Below are 17,587 nucleotides of genomic sequence, written 5' to 3'. Positions count from 1 at the left end.
ATGTTACCATTTCAGCTGGAGAGTAATGGGTGTTTCTTTAATAAGAGACCCATGTATATACTCTTTTTTATTTTTAAAAAATGTTGCACCTGGGTAGATGCATAGTGAATTAAAATATTCGCTATGAAGAATATTGCCACAAAATTTATCCTTTTATAGTTAAGAATACGATTTCACAAGCCTAATGTAACACTTACCATGAAATGGCCTCGTATGATAATAAACATCATCCGTTTTGTTGTCTAAACCCCATGTAATAATAAACTATAAGTTTACCTTTGTGATGAAGGATTCCACCGTCACATGACCCTAGCTAGCCAGTTGTAATACTTGACTTTGGTTACAAAGATCTAAAGTAGAGATGCATGAATGAAAAAATAAATATACACATGAAGGTGCGTATATAATGGACTCCTTTTAAGTGGCGGATAAGTGGCACAATACCCACAAGCCACACTGATTATGGCTTTATAGCTAATACGTTTTGTACAAGGAATAATGTTTGTTGAACAAGATATTACAGTGGCACATCTAATTTCAACGTATGGAGCACACTGACAAATTAAGAGCGAGCAATGTTGGTCATGGTTTATGTATGATTGTACTCTTAGCCACGACATACGAAGTAAGGCGACAACACTCAACATCCTTATACGGTACAATTTTCGTATATTTTCTACCATTTCGAGAAAATATATTTGATATAATTACTATGCCAGTCAAGTAATTATTATCGAATACTTGACGCGCATTTTGGCAACAAGAATCAAACTACAAAATAGCTTCAAGATATGAAGTACATCAACTAATTGATCGATAAGACCAAACATTATAATATACATCAAAACGCGTGACGGTTTGATATAACCCCTTATATACTTCTCATGCTTATCTAAAACTGTCTAATAACTTGTTTTACGAGCTCAACACTACTGGCGTTAACGGACCATATTAGTAGACATGGTTGAAACTTCAGACGTTTTGAGTTACACGCCTAACGGTCCTTGATAATGAGGGTTTGCATACTAAACCAGAGAACTTGCACGGTTTAACTCTGCTAGCAGTAGTATCACTGAACGCGGTCACAAAAGTCGGACGTTCGGGCCCGGGCTATTTTACACGAGTCAATCCGCTATGGATGAGCTTATTGCTCGCGCCATCTCTATCGGAAAGCCGTCTTACCTGTGTCATCCTTGTCGGCGTGTATCTTTTTGGCCGCGCCTTACTGCACTGCCTTTTAGTGCCTCACAATGTTGCCTCCTTCGCTAGGGTACAACCCCTAATGACCAGCGTGCAACCTGTGGAAAGGGATATGAAACTCATGGGTCTGTGGGTCACGTATAGCTACAAACATTTGGCAGCCAAGGTGTACTCTCACACATTGGAGCTATATTTCAGCTTCACCTAGCGTCCCTTCGATGGGACCACAATTCGAGAAGTTTTTTTTTCACAAATACCACAGGCTATTAAGTTTTCAATAATTTATTGCATATGTTCAAACCTAGTAACACTGTCTAATAACACTGAATCGATGATTCGCACGGTATAGCACAATCGACACCACCATTGGCGGACGTAGTTGCCAAAAGCTATGGGTTCTAATCTGAACACTCTAGTTTACTCGCCTTATGACCTCTGTTCAAGAACATAGGTGGGGTCGCCGAATTCTTATCGGACCATCCTACAGGTCATGTTACTCCTACCACCGTGCTACAAACTTGGCAGTGTTACATCTTTGCTAAGCAACGCCTACGCCAAACAACATTTTTTCAGGCTACATTGTCACACCCCCAAAATCCACCCGCGGAGTACCACCGCTTGGGAGCGTGACTGACCAGGATCAAGCCATCAATCATATCAAACATAGCATTTAATAATAAAAGTAATCAATGTAAATCATCATGACATGATTGATGTTCCAAAACCAAACATCGTTTAAATAGCGGAAGCATAGTATGTAATCTCAAGATAGTTATAAGTTCAGAATAAGTTCATGATCCGTATCCCACAACGACCTGCTCCTCCCTGTGCAAGCTCCATAAAGTACCTAAGGTCCTGCAAGGCATGCAGCAAATAATCAACAAACTAGTTGAGCGAGTTCACAGAAAGTAAGTTCATAACATAGTGCATAAGTATAGCTAGTGGGGGCTTCCCATACTAATGTGTTCTAAAGGTGGGGGCTTCCCAAACCTTGTGTTCATAATACTGGTGGGGGCTTCCCATGTCTATCCTGGCTAATGAGGGCTTCTCATTAACGGTACTTACTAGACTAACTTCCGACCATGTGTTCTTCTTTACCGAGAACAGGAAAACGTACAGGGTCACGTAGGCTTTACGTGACGTGCCCTTCCCCGAGGACAGTGGTACGCGTGGGGGCTACGTAGGCTTTACGCAGCGTGGCCTTCCGACCTGGAAGCCAGTAGATGGTATTGGGTTACGTAGGCTTTACGTAACGTGTCCTCCCGACCCGGGAGACATATGGCAATTTTACTGGGTTACGTAGGCTTTACGTAACGTGTCCTGACTAACCTGAGGACGATGGTCTATAGTCTGGAGAATGCGTAAGTACGAGTAACTCTTATAACAATAACATATCCAACCCAATTCCCAACCCGGGAATCCCATGCCTTGGCTGTGTGAACTCACCTTGGTTTGCTCGGCAGATACACAAGGAATATAGTTAAGCTAGGAATGGTCAACCACGTCCTATCATGGTTATTATACAAGTCAGGTTCGTATATAGCACGTATATTGTATCACGTATAATCATGGCAAACACGTACATGTATCATCAATCCGATAAACATTCTAAGTGTTCGGTCCAATCATTACCCGGCCCAATGACAATAAGCAGCCCAATATCATAACAGTTAAACAAATAGCCAAGTGTCCGGCCCAATCAGTTGGGCCTGTAATAGTAAAAGTCCAATAGCAACAGTCCACAAATCAAATCATTGAGCCCGTGACAGTGAAGGCCCAAACAGTGTGCGTGTAAATGGTGGTCTCGAGTCGCAACCGGCGATCTCGAGTCGCAACCGAGGATTACGAGTCATATCAGGAGATTACGAGTCGCAACAGTAGGTTGCGAGTCGCAATGGCTGGTCTCGGTTCATCATGGTCCGGTTACGAGTCGCAACGGGACTCGCAACCGTGATCTCGGCTTGTGCTGTTTGTGGTCTCGAGTGGGGTTTCGACTCGCAACGAGTGATACCGAGTCGCAACCGTGTGTGTAACTGGTTTCCATAATTCCTGCATTGACTTATCCGTGATTCTAGCAAACAACTTAGGCAGTTTCACAATTCAGATCAAATCAGTTTCAATTTCAAAATCAACCAAATTCAAACAACATATCATCGATCAAACAGGACTTTTATCATGAATTCCGTATGAACGTTAATAATCCAAAATCAAGAACATTTATCTAAACACATCAACACATCCGATTCTAACATTCACGATGCCAATCAATGAGCATCAACTAATCCGATTTAGTTAGCCTATTAACCAGTTACAATCTGATTAAATCACGTATGCATATGGCCGATTACAATCATACAATCACCTATATCCGATTCATGAGCAAGCCAATTATATGAACACCAACTATCATTGATCCAATCTAAAATTATCATGTAAACATAAACACTTCACAACCGGTGATCATACATAAATCAAGCAAACATACTAACCGATTACAAGTGAAGAAGGGTGATCCGAACAAGAGGAGGGTCGGATGGTCTTGTGCCGTCGGGTCCTAAGCAAACCGAGAGAGATAGAGAGCAAGTAGGGTTGTGTGTGTTTGTGTTGCAAAACAATAAACAAAACCCTTAAACTCGGTTTTGTGTTGCGAGTGGGGGAGTGGGCCGAGCCCAACTCGGTTACCAAATGGAGTCCGATTTCAAGGTGTGGCCCAAACGGCTTGTGTGACCGGTTCTAATGTGCAAATCGGGTTTGGCTCGATTAACATGCAAACACGTAAAACACTAAGCATATGACGACATTCAATAAATCACATAACATCCAATAGTTCAAAATGTCACATAAGCACGTAACGTTACATTAAAGCAAGTCTAAAATTCGAGTTGTCACATTATCCCCAACCAATTGGAAATTTCGTCCCGAAATTTGGTATGCCCTCGCTGAGGAAGCTAGGTAAACTGTACTGTTCACTGATTTTCTTGGGGTGTCACATCCTCCCCCCGTTGATCTGGAATTTCGTCCCGAAATTCCGAAGTAGTAGCTTCAGACTCAGTAGTGGTAGCATTGGTTTCGAATAACTGGGGGTACTTTTCTGTCATCCTGTCTTCGCGTTCCCAGGTGTACTCTGGGCCACGTTTGGAGTTCCAACGAACTCGGACAAGAGGGATTCTCTTGTGTTTGAGGACCTTCACATCCCGGTCCGTGATTTCCACTGGTTCTTCGATGAACTGCAACCGCTCGTCGATAGTGAGTTCCTTAAAAGGAATGATGAGGTTTTCATCTGATAGGCACTTCTTTAAGTTCGATACATGAAAGACATTGTGAACTGCCCCGAGTTCAGCTGGTAGGTTCAACTTGTAGGCTACCTTGCCAATCTTTTCTATAATTTCGAATGGTCCGACGTACCGCGGATTTAGTTTGCCCCGTTTGCCAAAACGAACCACACCCTTCCAGGGTGAAACTTTCAATAAAACCCGGTCCCCGACCTCAAATTCCAATGGCTTTCTACGCTTGTCCGCGTAGGCTTTCTGACGGTCTCGTGCTGCCGCCATGCGTTGTCTTATTTGTGCAATCTTTTCTGTGGCGTCCACTACAATCTCTGGACCCGTAATCTGACTATCCCCCACCTCTGCCCAACAAAGAGGTGACCGGCATTTACGCCCGTACAATGCCTCGAATGGTGCGGCTTGTATGCTGGTGTGATAACTATTATTATACGAAAACTCCACCAAAGGGAGGTGTTTTTCCCAGCCGTTGCCGAAATCGATAACGCATGCCCTAAGCATGTCTTCAAGTGTTTGGATTGTTCGCTCAGACTGCCCATCCGTCTGAGGGTGATATGCTGTGCTCATGTCTAACCTTGAGCCAAAAGATTTGTGCATCGCTTGCCAAAGTTCTGACGTGAATCGTGCGTCGCGATCCGAAATGATAGATGTGGGCACCCCGTGCCTCGAAACAACTTCCTTAAGATAGACGTCTGCGAGTGTGGAGAACTTGTCCGTTTCCTTAATCGGCAGGAAATGTGCAGACTTGGTGAGTCGATCAACTATGACCCATATTATATCGTTCCCACGCTGGGATCTGGGTAGGCCTGTAACGAAATCCATGGAAATTTCTTCCCATTTCCATTGCGGTATCTTAGGCTGCTGAAGTAGGCCAGCTGGTTTCTGATATTCAACCTTGACCCTCGCACAGGTCAAGCATTTTCCAACATACGTAGCGATGTGGGCCTTCATACTAGGCCACCAATAAGTAGTGCTGATGTCGTGGTACATTTTATCCGACCCTGGATGTACCGAATAGCGAGACTTGTGTGCTTCATCCATTACAAGTTCGCGTAAACCGCCATAGAGAGGGACCCATATCCGGCCCGTTACATAGTAGGCGCCGTCTTCCTTTTGTTCCATTTGTTGTCGTGAGCCGCGTAAGGCTTCAGCCTTGACGTTTTCGGGCTTCAATGCTTCTGCCTGAGCATTTCGTATCTGTGTAGGAAGGCTAGACTGAATCGTAAGCTGTAGCGCTCGCACGCGCCGAGGTAAAGTGTCTTTCCGACTGAGGGCATCAGCCACAACGTTGGCTTTGCCTGGATGATACTTGATAGCGCATTCGTAGTCGTTAAGTAACTCGACCCATCTTCGTTGACGCATATTCAAATCCTTCTGCTTAAGAATATGCTCGAGACTCCTGTGATCGGTGTAAATCGTGCACCTGGTACCGTACAGGTAGTGTCGCCATATCTTAAGCGCAAAAACAACAGCTCCCAACTCTAGATCGTGCGTCGTGTAGTTGCGTTCATGAACTTTGAGTTGACGAGAGGCGTGAGCGATAACCTTGTCGCGCTGCATTAACACACATCCCAGTCCCCGAATGGATGCATCACAATATACCACGAAGTCATCTGTGCCCTCTGGCAGAGAGAGGATAAGGGCGCTGCAAAGTCTATCCTTTAGGTGCTGGAAAGCAGTCTCCTGGGGCTCTCCCCAGCGATAGGTAACACCCTTCTGTGTTAGTAACGTAAGCGGCTGTGCAATCTTCGAAAAGTCTCTAATAAACCGTCGGTAGTAACCTGCCAAACCCAAGAATTGGCGTATTTCTGTCGGTGTACGCGGTGCAGGCCAGTTCCTGATCGAATCTACCTTGGATGGATCGACATGGATCCCATCCTTGTTCACCACATGGCCTAATAAATGGACTTCACGAAGCCAGAAGTCGCATTTAGAAAGCTTGGCGTACAACTGTTCCTTCCGAAGGAGTTCCAAAATAAGGCGAAGATGCTGCTCGTGTTCCTCCTGACTCTTGGAGTAAATCAGAATGTCGTCGATGAAAACAATGACGAACTTGTCAAGATAGGGTTTGCACACCCTGTTCATAAGATCCATAAATACAGCAGGCGCGTTCGTTAACCCGAATGGCATGACGAGAAACTCGTAGTGACCGTAACGAGTTCTGAAGGCTGTCTTGGAGATGTCCTCATCCCGGACTCTCAGCTGATGGTACCCCAACCTTAAGTCTATCTTCGAATAGTAGCACGACCCTTGCAACTGGTCGAATAAGTCGTCGATGCGTGGAAGAGGATAACGGTTCTTCACCGTCACCTTGTTGAGTTCACGGTAGTCGATGCACATCCTGAACGTACCGTCCTTCTTTTTCACGAAAAGTACTGGAGCTCCCCAAGGCGAAGAGCTTGGACGAATGAAACCCTTTTCCAAGAGTTCCTGCAGTTGCTTTGACAATTCCTCCAATTCCGATGGAGCTAGACGATATGGTGCGCGAGCTATGGGTGCTGCTCCTGGAGCGAGCTCGATCTGAAATTCAACCTGACGATGAGGCGGTAAGCCAGGTAAGTCTTCAGGAAACACCTGAGGGTAATCACGTACAATTGGAATATCCTCCAATTTCTTTTCCTTTGCTGATGCGTCTGTAACGAGTGCCAGTATAGCTGTGTGACCCTTACGCAAGCATTTCTGAGCCTTCAAGAATGAGATGATGCCGACCACAGCACCACTCTTGTCGCCTTGAACTTCGAGAGGTTCTTAACCAGAACGTGGAATACGAATGATCTTCTCGCTGCATAAGATTTCTGCCTGGTGTTGGGATAACCAATCCATCCCAATCACAACATCGAAACTACCCAAAACTATGGGAATGAGATCGATAGAGAAAGCTTGACCAGCTAGGATAAGATTACAACCCTGAACTACGTGCGTGGCTTCTAGACTTTTACCGTTAGCTAACTCTACTACATGTTTGGTGGGTAAAAGTGTTGGTGCACGTTTTAGCAGTTGACACATTTTCACAGACATATAGCTTGTATCCGCACCCGAATCAAACAAAACAGTAACGTAAATATTGTCGAGGAGAAACTTACCCATAACAACGTTGGGATCGTTCACTGCGTCTCCTCTTCCCAAAACGAAAGCTCGACCTCTTGCCTCGTTGCCATTATTGTTGTTGTTCCCGCCGTTGTTGTTGCCGTTGCCCTGGTTGTTATTGTTGTTGTTGCGGTTCTGGTTCAACTGAGGGCAATCACGTTTGAAGTGACCTTCAGCCCCACACTGGAAACATCCCCGGTTTCCACGCTGTGGCTGCTGCTGCTGCTGCTGGTTCTGTGGAGCGGGTTGTTGAGGCTGCTGATTCTGATTTGCAGGCCGTGGACTCCTACAGTCTTTGGCCTCGTGACCCATCTTAAGACACCTTTGACAACGACCCTTGTTACATGGGCCGTGGTGATGCCTGTTGCAGTTGTGGCACCTAGGTTGACTACCCTGATATCTCCTCTGTCTGTGACTACCAGAGGATTGCTGACTGGGACTCTGATAGTGGTCGACCTTCTGCTGCTGAGCTTGTGGCTGAACAGTCGCTGAACCTTTACTAGAATCTCCATCCCATTTTCTTTTACTGTCACCAGATGTAGCAGGAGTAACCGAGGTGGTGACGTTAGCAGTAGCATTAACACGCTTGGGCAGTTTATTCTGGTCCACTGCCTGATCAGTGATACGGTGAGCGAGGCGTTGGATTTCCTAGATGTTTTCGAGGTTAGCCGACGTCACGTGGCTCTGAATTTCTGGCGCCAATCCCTTGAGATACATCTCAATGCGCTTGTATGGAGGGTCCACCATAGTTGGACACAGAACGGCCAGCTCATTCGACCGTTTAGTATACGCTTCGATTTCCGATCCAACCATTTTCAAGTTATACAGCTCGTCTTCCAGCTTGTGAATATCTTCACGAGTACAATACTCACGCTTGATGAGTTCCTTGAAATCGTTCCATGGGGTGGCGTTAGCAGCTGCCAACCCGAGAATTTGCACCTGCGCGTTCCACCAGGTTAACGCGATTCCTTCCAAGGTGCCGGTAGCAAACTTGACCTTGCGAGCCTCAGGGCACTCGCACATTTCGAATACTGATTCTAACTTTTCAAACCAATGGAGGAGTCCCACTGCCCCCTCAGTGCCACTGAAAGAATTTGGACGACAGTCCATGAAGTTCTTGAATGTGCAGACAGGCTGCTGCGCGTGTTGACCTATTGTGTACGAATAGGACGAAGTTAAATACGGGAGTTAATGTAGGATCCAAAGATCCTAGTGTGTGCCTAAACTGCAGGATATACTACCTGCTTGAGCTGCTGCAACTGCCGCAGCAACTTGAGCTTGAACGAGAGCCTCTAGCTGGGCTTGTGTCATGTTGATTCGTCCAGACATGATCTTCATTGTAACAAGTAGCATAGGTAAGAATGGTTCGCGAATAGGGCGATGACAGAAAAGTGTAAACACGTAGGGTTTCTCATGCTATAGTATCATGTGTATCTAGTCGTAATGCGAGCAAAGTTCTAAACAGTTCTAGCAAACAGGCAATAAACATAAACCTTATTACCTAGGATGTCGAGTCTTGCACGTGGAGCGAAGCGTCGTTGTGGATCGTTGTGAGCACTGTACTGGTTATAGTCCGGTTTTAATAAAAACGTTTTCCCATATTAAAACCAAGTTCTCTATAACCAATGGCTCTGATACCAATCTGTCACACCCCCAAAATCCACCCGCGGAGTACCACCGCTTGGGAGCGTGACTGACCAGGATCAAGCCATCAATCATATCAAACATAGCATTTAATAATAAAAGTAATCAATGTAAATCATCATGACATGATTGATGTTCCAAAACCAAACATCGTTTAAATAGCGGAAGCATAGTATGTAATCTCAAGATAGTTATAAGTTCAGAATAAGTTCATGATCCGTATCCCACAACGACCTGCTCCTCCCTGTGCAAGCTCCATAAAGTACCTAAGGTCCTGCAAGGCATGCAGCAAATAATCAACAAACTAGTTGAGCGAGTTCACAGAAAGTAAGTTCATAACATAGTGCATAAGTATAGCTAGTGGGGGCTTCCCATACTAGTGTGTTCTAAAGGTGGGGGCTTCCCAAACCTTGTGTTCATAATACTGGTGGGGGCTTCCCATGTCTATCCTGGCTAATGAGGGCTTCTCATTAACGGTACTTACTAGACTAACTTCCGACCATGTGTGTGACAACTCGAACTTTAGACTTGCTTCGATGTAACGTTACGTGCTTATGTGACATTTTGAACTAATATGAATTGTGTGATTTCGTTGTGTGATCGAATGTTATGTGCTATATGATTTCATAAGAATGTGTATGTTACTACTTGAACCGAATGCCCAACCGAACACAAACCCACTCGGCCCATTTAGTGGACTCGAGACCATGAGAAAACCCATGTGGGTTTCGGCCCACATCCCTTGTACGCATATATATACACATGCACATTATAGGGTTTTAGTTTTTACAACCTTTGCAACCAAGAGCACACACATACTCTCTCTCGATCGGAACCCAAGGCAGCCGACCCTCTCAAGTCTCGAAGTTTCTTGTAATCGGATCATCCCTCGCGCACACCCTAGAATCGGTTAGTGTTTATGGTTGGTTGTTTATACATGATGTCATATGATGGGAATGTTTGATGATGTTTATTTCATGATAATCTAGGGCTATTGTATGTGATTGATGATGTTCATGTAATCGGTTCATGTATAGATCTGATAGTGTTGTTATAGCTCAAACGGATTGATAATCATATTAACAGAAGTAATCACACATAGGCTAGGGTGCATGCTAGTTAGAATCGGCTGGTTTGATAACCCGATTGCATGTTTGTTTGATTTAATTGCTATTGTTCTTGATGATAATAGGAAACTGTTTGAATGCGGTTGAAATTGGAATTAAAACTGATTTGATCTGTTTCTCCGAATTGCTGATTATGTTTGCTGAAATCACGGTGTTAATTGATTGAGATTAAGGAAATCAGTTACATACTCGGTTACGACACATGATTGCGAGTCGGGACCATAGTTGCGAGTCAGGTTGCGACTCGTAACCAAGCCCGCACAAGCCGAGACCATGGTTGCGAGTCCCGTTGCGACTCGTAACCAGACCATGATGAACCGAGATCACCGTTACGACTCGCAACCAGCTGTTGCGACTCGTAATCTCCGGTTGCGACTCGAGATCTCCGTTGCGACTCGAGACCACCATTTACACGCACACTGTTTGGGCCTTCACTGTCACGGGCCCAATGTTTTGATTGGTGGACTGTTTGCTATTGGACCTTTACTATTACAGGCCCAACTGATTGGGCCGGACACTTGGCTATTTATTTAACTGTCTACTTTGGGCTGCTATTGGAATACGTGTTCATTGCCATGATCAATACGTGTTAGTAATCTACGTGCTTTATACAAACCTGACTTGCATAATAACCATGATAGGACGTGAGTGACCATTTACTTGCTACTTGTACTTTCTGTGTATCTGCCGAGCAAACCAAGGGGAGTTCACACAGCCAAGGCATGGGATTCCCGGGTTGGGAATTGGGTTGGATATGTTGATATTGAAAGAGTTACTCGTACTTACGCATTCTCTAGACTATAGACCATCGTCCTCAGGTTAGTCAGGACACGTTACGTAAAGCCTACGTAACCCAGTACAATTGCCATATGTCTCCCGGGTCGGGAGGACACGTTACGTAAAGCCTACGTAACCCAATACCATCTACTGGCTTCCAGGTCGGAAGGCCACGCTGCGTAAAGCCTACGTAGCCCCCACGCGTACCATTGTCCTCGGGGAAGGGCACGTCACGTAAAGCCTACGTGACCCTGTACGTTTTTCCTGTTCTCGATAAAGAAGAACACATGGTCGGAAGTTAGTCTAGTAAGTACCGTTAATGAGAAGCCCTCATTAGCCAGGATAAACATGGGAAGCCCCCACTAGTTATACTTATGCACTATGTTATGAACTTACTTCCTGTGAACTCGCTCAACTAGTTTGTTGATTATTTGCTGCATGCCTTGCAGGGCCTTAGGTATACTTGGAGCTTGCACCAGAGGAGAAGCGGGTCGTTGTGGACAAGAACTCGTGAATGCTTATTAAACACTTTTACATTCACACATTGATACTTATGTTTTTGAGTTTTACATTTAATGCTTCCGCTACATATACAACGTTTGGTTTTGAACATCAATTATGTCTATGATTTCTATTAAATGCTATGTTTGATATAATTGGTGGCTTGATCCTGGTCATGTCACGCCTCCAAGCGGTGGTACTCCGCGGGTGGATTTTTGGGGGTGTGACAGATTGGTATCAGAGCCATTGGTTATAGAGAACTTGGTTTTAATAAGGGAAAACGTTTTATTAAAACCGGACTATAACCAGAACAGTGCTCTCAACGATCCACAACGACGCTTCGCTCCACGTGCAAGACTCGACATCCTAGGTAATAAGGTTTATGTTTATTGCCTGTTTGCTAGAACTGTTTAGAACTTTGCTCGCATTACGCTTAGATACACATGATACCATAGCATGAGAAACCCTACGTGCTTACACTTTTCTGTCATCGCCCTATTCGCAAACTATTCTTACCTATGCTACTTGTTACAATGAAGATCATGTCGGGAAGAATCAACATGACACAAGCCCAGCTAGAGGCTCTCGTTCAAGCTCAAGTTGATGCGGCAGTTGCAGCAGCTCAAGCAGGTAGTATATCCTGCAGTATAGGCACACACTAGGATCTTTAGATCCTACATTAACTCTCGTATTTAACTTCGTCCTATTCGTACACAATAGGTCAACACGCGCAGCAGCCTGTCTGCACATTCAAGAACTTCATGGACTGTCGTCCAAATTCTTTCAGTGGCACAGAGGGGGCAGTGGGACTCCTCCATTGGTTTGAAAAGTTAGAATCGGTGTTCGAAATGTGCGAGTGCCTTGAGGCTCGCAAGGTCAAGTTTGCCACTGGCACTTTGGAAGGGATAGCACTGACATGGTGGAACGCCCAAGTCCAGATCTTAGGGCTGGCAGCTGCTAACGCCACCCCATGGAACGATTTTAAGGAACTCATCAAGCGTGAGTATTGCACGCGTGAAGATATTCACAAGCTGGAAGACGAACTGTACAATCTGAAGATGGTTGGGTCAGAGATCGAAGCATATACTAAACGGTCGAATGAGCTGGCCGTTCTATGTCCAACTATGGTGGACCCTCCGTACAAGCGCATTGAGTTGTATCTCAAGGGATTGGCGCCAGAAATTCAGAGCCACGTGACGTCGGCTAACCTCGAAAACATCCAGGAAATCCAGCGTCTCGCGCACCGTATCACCGATCAGGCAGTGGATCAGAATAAACTGCCCAAGCGTGTTAACGCTACTGCTAATGTCACCACCTCGGTTACTCCAGCTACATCTGGTGACAGTAAAAGAAAGTGGGATGGAGATTCTAGTAACGGTTCAGTATCCGTTCAGCCACAAGCTCAGCAGCAGAAGACTGACCACTATCAGAGTCCTAGTCAGCAATCCTCTGGTAGTCACAGACAGAGGAGATATCAGGGTAGTCAACCTAGGTGCCACAACTACAACAGGCATCACCACGGCCCGTGTAACAAGGGTCGTTGTCAAAGGTGTCTTAAGATGGGCCACGAGGCCAAAGACTGTAGGAGCCCTCGTCCTGCAAATCAGAATCAGCAGCCTCAGCAACCAGCTCCACAGAACCAGCAGCAGCAGCAACAGCAACCACAGCGTGGAAACCGGGGATGTTTCCAGTGTGGGGCTGAAGGTCACTTCAAACGCGATTGCCCTCAGTTGAACCAGAACCGCAACAACAACAACAACCAGGGCAACGGCAACAACAACGGCGGGAACAACAATAATGGCAACGAGGCAAGAGGTCGAGCTTTCGTTTTGGGAAGAGGAGACGCAGTGAACGATCCCAACGTTGTTATGGGTAAGTTTCTCCTCGACAATATTTACGTTACTATTTTGTTTGATTCGGGTGCGGATACAAGCTACATGTCTGTGAAAATGTGTCAACTGCTAAAACGTGCACCAACACTTTTACCCACCAAACATGTAGTAGAGTTAGCTAACGGTAAAAGTCTAGAAGCCACGCACGTAGTTCAGGGTTGTAATCTTATCCTAGCTGGCCAAGCCTTCTCTATTGATCTCATTCCCATAGTTTTGGGTAGTTTCGACGTCGTGATTGGGATGGATTGGTTATCCCAACACCAGGCAGAAATCTTATGCAGCGAGAAGGTTATTCGCATTCCTCGTTCTGGTCAGGAACCTCTAGAAGTTCAAGGCGACAAGAGTGGTGCAGTGGTTGGCATCATCTCTTTCTTGAAGGCTCAGAAATGCTTACGAAAGGGGCACACTGCCATTCTGGCACTCGTTACAGACGCATCAGCGAAGGAAAAGAAATTGGAGGATATTCCAATTGTACGTGATTACCCTCAGGTGTTTCCTGAAGACTTACCTGGTTTACCGCCTCATCGTCAGGTCGAATTTCAGATCGAGCTCGCTCCAGGAGCAGCACCCATAGCTCGCGCACCATATCGTCTAGCTCCATCGGAATTGGAGGAACTGTCAAAGCAGCTACAAGAGCTCTTGGAAAAGGGCTTCATTCGTCCAAGCTCTTCGCCTTGGGGAGCTCCAGTACATTTCGTGAAAAAGAAGGACGGTACGTTCAGAATGTGCATCGACTACCGTGAACTCAACAAGGTGACGGTGAAGAACCGTTATCCTCTTCCGCGCATTGACGACTTATTCGACCAGTTGCAAGGGTCGTGCTACTATTCGAAGATAGACTTGAGGTCGGGGTATCATCAGCTGAGAGTCCGGGATGAGGACGTCTCCAAGACAGCCTTCAGAACTCGTTACGGTCACTACGAGTTTCTTGTCATGCCGTTCGGGTTAACGAACGCGCCTGCTGTATTTATGGATCTTATGAACAGGGTGTGCAAACCCTATCTTGACAAGTTCGTCATTGTTTTCATCGACGACATTCTGATTTACTCCAAGAGCCAGGAGGAACACGAGCAACATCTTCGCCTGATATTGGAACTCCTTCGGAAGGAACAGTTGTACGCCAAGCTTTCTAAATGCGACTTCTGGCTTCGTGAAGTCCACTTCTTAGGCCACGTGGTAAACAAGGATGGGATCCATGTCGATCCATCCAAGGTAGATTCGATTAGAAACTGGCCTGCACCGCGTACACCGACAGAGATACGTCAATTCTTGGGTCTGGCAGGTTACTACAGACGGTTTATTAGAGACTTTTCGAAGATTGCTCAGCCGCTTACGCTACTGACACAGAAGGGTGTTACCTATCGCTGGGGAGAGCCCCGGGAGACTGCTTTTCAGCACCTAAAGGATAGACTTTGCAGTGCACCTATCCTCTCATTGCCAGAGGGCACAGATGACTTCGTGGTTTATTGTGATGCATCCATTCGGGGACTGGGATGTGTGTTAATGCAGCGCGACAAGGTTATCGCTTACGCCTCTCGTCAACTCAAGGTTCATGAACGGAACTACACGACGCACGATTTAGAGCTGGGAGCTGTTGTTTTCGCGCTTAAGATATGGCGACACTACCTGTACGGTACCAGGTGCACGATTTACACCGATCACAGGAGTCTCGAGCATATCCTTAAGCAGAAGGATTTGAACATGCGTCAACGACGATGGGTCGAGTTACTTAACGACTACGAATGCGCTATCAAGTACCATCCAGGCAAAGCCAATGTTGTGGCTGACGCCCTCAGTCGGAAAGACACTTTACCACGGCGCGTGCGAGCGCTACAGCTTACGATTCAGTCTAGCCTTCCAGCACAGATACGAGCTGCTCAGACAGAAGCACTGAAACCCGAAAACGTCAAGGCTGAAGCCTTACGCGGCTCACGACAACAGATGGAACAGAAGGCAGACGGCGCCTACTACGTAACGGGCCGGATTTGGGTCCCTCTTTATGGCGGTTTACGCGAACTTGTAATGGATGAAGCACACAAGTCTCGCTACTCGGTACATCCAGGGTCGGATAAAATGTACCACGACATCAGCACTACTTATTGGTGGCCTAGCATGAAGGCCCACATTGCTACTTACGTCGGCAAGTGCTTGACCTGTGCGAGAGTCAAGGTCGAGTATCAGAAACCAGCTGGCCTACTTCAGCAGCCTAAGATACCTCAATGGAAATGGGAAGAAATTTCCATGGATTTCGTTACAGGCCTACCTAGATCCCAGCGTGGGAACGATACAATATGGGTCATAGTGGATCGACTCACCAAGTCTGCACACTTCCTACCTATAAAGGAAACGGACAAGTTCTCCACTCTCGCAGACGTCTATCTTAAAGAAGTTGTCTCGAGGCACGGGGTGCCCACATCTATCATTTCGGATCGCGATGCACGATTCACGTCAGAACTTTGGCAAGCAATGCATAAATCTTTCGGCTCAAGGTTAGACATGAGCACAGCATACCACCCTCAGACGGATGGACAGTCTGAGCGTACGATTCAAACACTTGAAGACATGCTTCGGGCATGCGTCATCGATTTCGGCAACGGCTGGGAAAAGCATCTCCCTTTGGTGGAGTTTTCTTACAATAATAGTTATCACACCAGCATTCAAGCCGCTCCATTCGAGGCATTGTACGGGCGTAAATGCCGGTCACCCCTCTGCTGGGCAGAGGTGGGGGATAGTCAGATTACGGGTCCAGAGATTGTAGTGGACGCCACAGAAAAGATTGCACAGATACGACAACGCGTGGCGGCAGCACGCGACCGTCAGAAAGCCTACGCGGACAAGCGTAGAAAGCCATTGGAATTCGAGGTCGGGGACCGGGTTTTATTGAAAGTTTCACCCTGGAAGGGTGTGGTACGTTTTGGCAAACGGGGCAAACTAAATCCGCGGTACGTCGGACCATTCGAAATTATAGAAAAGATTGGTAAGGTAGCCTACAAGTTGAACCTACCAGCTGAACTCGGGGCAGTTCACAATGTATTTCACGTATCGAACTTAAAGAAGTGCCTATCAGATGAAAACCTCATTATTCCTTTCAAGGAACTTACTATCGACGAGCGGTTGCAGTTCGTCGAGGAACCAGTTGAAATCACGGACCGGGATGTAAAGGTCCTCAAACACAAGAGAATCCCTCTTGTCCGAGTTCGTTGGAGCTCCAAACGTGGCCCAGAGTACACCTGGGAACGCGAAGACAGGATGACAGAAAAGTACCCCCAGTTATTCGAAACCCATGCTACCGCTACTGAGACTGAAGCTACTACTTCGGAATTTCGGGACGAAATTCCAGATCAACGGGGGGAGGATGTGACACCCCAGGAAAATCAGTGAACAATGCAGTTTACCTAGCTTCCTCAGTAAGTGCATACCAAATTTCGGGACGAAATTTCCAATTGGTTGGGGATAATGTGACAACTCGAACTTTAGACTTGCTTCGATGTAACGTTACGTGCTTATGTGACATTTTGAACTAATATGAATTGTGTGATTTCGTTGTGTGATCGAATGTTATGTGCTATATGATTTCATAAGAATGTGTATGTTACTACTTGAACCGAATGCCCAACCGAACACAAACCCACTCGGCCCATTTAGTGGACTCGAGACCATGAGAAAACCCATGTGGGTTTCGGCCCACATCCCTTGTACGCATATATATACACATGCACATTATAGGGTTTTAGTTTTTACAACCTTTGCAACCAAGAGCACACACATACTCTCTCTCGATCGGAACCCAAGGCAGCCGACCCTCTCAAGTCTCGAAGTTTCTTGTAATCGGATCATCCCTCGCGCACACCCTAGAATCGGTTAGTGTTTATGGTTGGTTGTTTATACATGATGTCATATGATGGGAATGTTTGATGATGTTTATTTCATGATAATCTAGGGCTATTGTATGTGATTGATGATGTTCATGTAATCGGTTCATGTATAGATCTGATAGTGTTGTTATAGCTCAAACGGATTGATAATCATATTAACAGAAGTAATCACACATAGGCTAGGGTGCATGCTAGTTAGA

The sequence above is a fragment of the Helianthus annuus genome, chromosome 17, assembly GCF_002127325.2.
Source record: "Helianthus annuus cultivar XRQ/B chromosome 17, HanXRQr2.0-SUNRISE, whole genome shotgun sequence".
Lineage (NCBI taxonomy): Eukaryota > Viridiplantae > Streptophyta > Magnoliopsida > Asterales > Asteraceae > Helianthus > Helianthus annuus.
This window is presented reverse-complemented; position numbering follows the sequence as displayed.